At 41.7% G+C, this 4,798-nt stretch overlaps 1 pseudogene; it reads right to left on the bottom strand.

Moving 5' to 3' along the window:
* Positions 1 to 3,087: 3,087 nt before the first annotated feature.
* On the bottom strand, positions 3,088 to 3,624 carry LOC100058319 (large ribosomal subunit protein uL5 pseudogene; annotated as a pseudogene).
* Positions 3,625 to 4,798: the final 1,174 nt, after the last annotated feature.

The raw sequence follows: 4,798 nt of genomic DNA on the forward strand, positions 1-4,798 counted from the left end.
AAGACAACCCACCAACTGGGAGAAGATATTTGCAAACCATATATCTGATAAGTGGTTAATATCTAAAATATATAAAGAACTCATACATCTCAATGACAACAACAAAAAAACCCAATTAAAAAAATGGGCAAAAGATCTGAACAGATATTTCTCCAAAGAAGATATACAGATGGCCAACAGGCACATGAAAAGATGTTCAACATCATTAGCTATAAGGGAAACGCAAATCAAAACTACAATGAGATATGACCTCACTGCTGTCAGAGTGGCTATAATTAACAAGACAAGAAATATTAAGTGTTGGAGAGGATGTGGAGAAAAGGGAACTCTCATACGCTGCAGGTGGGAGTACATACTGGTGCAGCAACTATGGAAAACAGTATGGAGATTCCTCAAAAAATTAAGAATAAAACTACCATATGATCCAGCTATTCCACTGCTGGGTATTTATCCAAAGAACATGAAAACGCAGATGCGTAAAGATATATGCACCCCTATGTTCCTTGTGGCATTATTCACAATAGCCAAGACTTGGAAGTAACCTAGGTGCCCACCAATGGATGAATGGATAAAGAAGATGTGGCATACCACTCAGCTGTAAAAAAAGGTGAGATCTTTCCATTTGTGACAACATGGATGGACCTTGAGGGTTTTATGCTAGGCGAAATAAGTCAGAAGGAGAAAGTCAAATACCATATGATCTCACTTGTAAATAGAAGCTAAAGACAACAACAACAAACACAGAGATACAGAGATTAGATTGGTGGTTACCAGAGGGGAAGTGGGGAGGGAAGAGGGCGAAAGGGTAAAGGATCATGGATCGCAACTAGCCTTTGGGTGGTGAACATGATGTAGTCTACACAGAAATCGAAATATAATCATGTACACCTGAAATTTATATAATGTTATAAACCAATGTTACCTCAATAAAAAAAAGAAAAACCTGTAAGTGCACATGTTCAGTGACACGTAATATTAATGTGTCCAGCGTTTACTTTTCCTCTGTTACAACTTTTCCTCGACTTCAACCATGTAATAACAGTACCCCGTCTCCACGGATGAAAGGCAAAATCAGAACAGGCTGCATAATTTTTGAGGTCCAGTGCAAAATAAAAATGCAAGGCCCTTGTTCAAAATTTATTAAGAATTTCAAGATGGTGACACCCAAGCATTAAACTAGATGCTGGGCCCTTCTAAGCACAGGGCCTTTTCAATTGCACAGGTTCCACTCCTGAAGCTGGTTTTGGTCAAAATATTTAACAACTTGGGCCGGCCCGGTGACGCAGAAGTTAAGTTTGCACATTCCGCTTCTTGGTGGCCCGGGGTTTGCGGTTCCAATCCTGGGTAAGGACATGGCACTGCTCGGCAAAAGCCATGCTGTGGTAGGTGTCCCACATATAAAGTAGAGGAAGATGGGCACGGATGTTAGCTCAGGGTCAGTCTTCCTCAGCAAAAAGAGGAGGATTGGCAGTAGTTAGCTCCGGGCTAATCTTCCTCAAAAAAAAAATAATAATATTTAACAGCTGTTACAGTGTGTCCCAACTGATCAAATTGCAAGTCAGCCATAGCAACCAGGCTGGGTTGTGGGCTCCTATTTTAGTAGCAGGATGGGAAGGGGTGGTCCAGCGGACATGGTGAAGGGCCAAGCTAGTGGGCAGCAGAGAGGTACTTGGGGGACTTCGGCAGTGGTTATATAACAAAATATATGGATGTATCAGGCAGCCTTGGCGATGGCCTTGCTAGTGTCCACTGGCTAAAGATCAGCCCAGTCTATGGCAAGTGAATCTGGCTGAGCCTTTCTTAGTAGCCCATTCCCTTGAGTAAGTCATGAAGTAGGCTTGTAACCCAAGCAAAGCTAATCAGAGATCTTTCTATGAGTTTTCTATTTGGAGCTGCAAAAGCAGTGTGTCCCATCTTCCCCCTCCCCGCTATGTATTGCATTCTGATAAGACTACCAAACCAAGATTTTTCAGAGTCCTGATTCCTTCCAGAGTTTAGTGGGACAGTTTTTCTAGATTTATGATCCTTTTTTCCCCCAGGGTCTCCACACATATTCTTCTTTTTTTTAAAAAAAAATGAACTCTATTTTTAGAGCAGTTTTAGGTTCAAAGCAAGATTGAGCAGAAAGTACAGAGAGTTCTCATATATTCCCTGCCCCACACAAACGCACATCTCCCCCGCTATCAACATCACAAACTAGAGTGGTAAATTTGTTACAAATCAATGCACCTACGTTATCACCTCAAGTTTGTAGTTTACATTAGGGCCCACTCTTGGTGTTTTAGATTCTATGGATGTCAATAATGTACAATGGCATATATCCACCATTAGAATATCATACAGAATAGTTTCATGGCCCCAAAAATCCTCTGTGCTCTGCCTATTCATCTCTCCATCTCCCCTCTCCCCTGACAACCACTGATCCTTTTATTATCTCTGTGCTTTTGCCTTTTCCAGAAAGTCATATAGTTGGAGTTAGACAGTATGTTGCCTTTTCAGATTGGCTTCTTTCACTTAAAAATGTGCATTTAAGGTTCCTCTATATCTTTTCATTGCTTGATAGCTCGTTTCCTTTTTAGTGCTGGATAATATCCCATTGTCTTGATTGCCACAGTTTATTTATCTATTCACCTAAGGAGGGACATCTTGGTTGCTTCCAAATTTTGGCAATTATGAATAAAGCTGCTATAAACATCTGTGTGCAAGTTTTGTGTGGACATAAATTTCATCTCATTTGGGTGAATACTAAGGAGTGTGATTGCTGAATCATATGGTAAAAGTATGTTTAGTTTTCTTGGAAACCACCACCTGTCTCCTGAAACGGCTGTACCATTTTGCATTCCCACCAACAATGAATGAGTTACTGTTGCTTCCTGTCCCTGTCAGCACTTGGTGTTGTCAGTGTTTTAAATTTTGGCCATTCTAATGGGTGTATAGTGATATCTTCTTGTTTTAATTTCCAATTCCCTAATGACCTATGATGTTGAGTGCCTTTTTATATGCTTATTTGCCGTCTGTATATCTTCTTCTTTTTTTTTTTTTCGCTGAAAACTTTTGGATAGAAGCCTTTTGGATAGAAGCAGGAATTTATTTGCCAGGAAGGATGACCTCACCATACTTCTGCTGGGACCAGGGCATGACCTCCTCTTTGCTATTTCTGTGTTTGGCCCCAATGCAACCTGTCCTGAACTTCTTGTCCGTGATGGTGAAACATGGCTTACTCAGCGCCACGTAGAAGTCCAGGCTCTAGATACCAATGATTGGGTCATATTTGATCCCCAGATTGATGTGTTCTTGGATCCCCAAACCAAAGTTTCCAGTATCTGAGAAGCTATTTTTTCTTGACTCATACTCCCACGACTTTGGACTTTTCTCCAGGATTTCTTCTGCTTTGGCCCCACAGACCATGCAGTAGATGGCAATCTTTTCATTTTTCCTAATGCCAAATAATTTGATGGTGTATCTAGCTTTGGAAAACACAGGGGTCTGGCCTGTGAGCTACTCCAGCACCTTTGCTGCCCAGGTCAGTCTGTCTCCACTCTCCACCCAATAGATGTTGAGGCAGAGCTTGCAGATGCGAAGTTCCCACATGGGATTCTCCTTTTCACCCTGATCCTGTGCCATGTTGGAGAACAGGAAGAATGTCTGTATATCTTCTTTGGTGAGGCATCTATTCAGGACTTTTGCCCATCTTTTAATCGAGTTGTTTGTTTTTTTAATTGTTGAATTCTAAAGGTTCTTTATATGTTTTGGATAACAGTCCTTTATCAGATACATCTTTTGCAAACATTTCCCCCTACTCTGTGGCTTGTCTTCTCATTCTCTCTACAGTATCTTTCATAGAGATATTATTCATTTTTTCATTCAAGAAATACTTTACTCAACTGAGGGAACAATTCACTAGACAAGAAGATCTCTGCCTTCATGAAGCCTACACTTTAACGAAGAAAATGACAATGCACAAATAAATGAATAAACATATAACGCATTTGAGTGGACATAGTTGCTGAGAAGAAAATTTAAACAGGGTGAGAGGTTAGAGAGTGCCTGGGGAAGGATCACTCTGGCTGCTGTGTAGACATAGTGGGGCCTAAAGTAGAATAGACTGTAGCAGGAGCAAGACTAGAGGTGGGGAGGAGCCGGCCCCGTGGCTGAGTGGTTAAATTTTGGTGGCTCAGGGTTCCACCGGTTCAGATCCTGGGCATGGATCTAGCACTGCTCACCAAGCCATGCTGAGGTGGTGTCCCACATAACACAACTAGAGGGACCTGCAACTAGAATATGCAACTATTTATTGGGGGGCTTTGGGGAGAAGAAGAAGAAAGAAAAGAGTAGAGGTGGGGAAACCAGTTAGTCTATTGCAGTCATATAAGAGATGCTGTGGGTATGGACTAGGGCAGAAGCAGTGGAGGTGATGAGAAGTATTCAGATTCTGGATATTTGTTAAAAGTGGAGCTGACATAACTTGCACACGGATTGAATATGAGAGAAATAAATGATTCAGGGATGAAAACTAGGTTCAGGCCTAACCAGCCAGGTGAATGGTAGCAAAATTGGGAGGAAAATGGGGGAAGTAACAGGATATGTAGGGACCAGGCTGGGGCATGGGACAATCTAGTGAAAATCCAGGTGGAGATGGCCAAGTGGACAATTGTGATTCAACTCAAAAGTTTAGGGTGGGAGCTATACAAATTTAAAAGTCTTCACCATATGATAGTGGGCTGGATATATTCGTAGGCCTTCCAGATTCTCTCTCCTTGCCTCTCCACCCTGCTCTCTGCCTCCATACAGACTAACA

This window comes from Equus caballus, chromosome 19 (assembly GCF_041296265.1).
Source record: "Equus caballus isolate H_3958 breed thoroughbred chromosome 19, TB-T2T, whole genome shotgun sequence".
Lineage (NCBI taxonomy): Eukaryota > Metazoa > Chordata > Mammalia > Perissodactyla > Equidae > Equus > Equus caballus.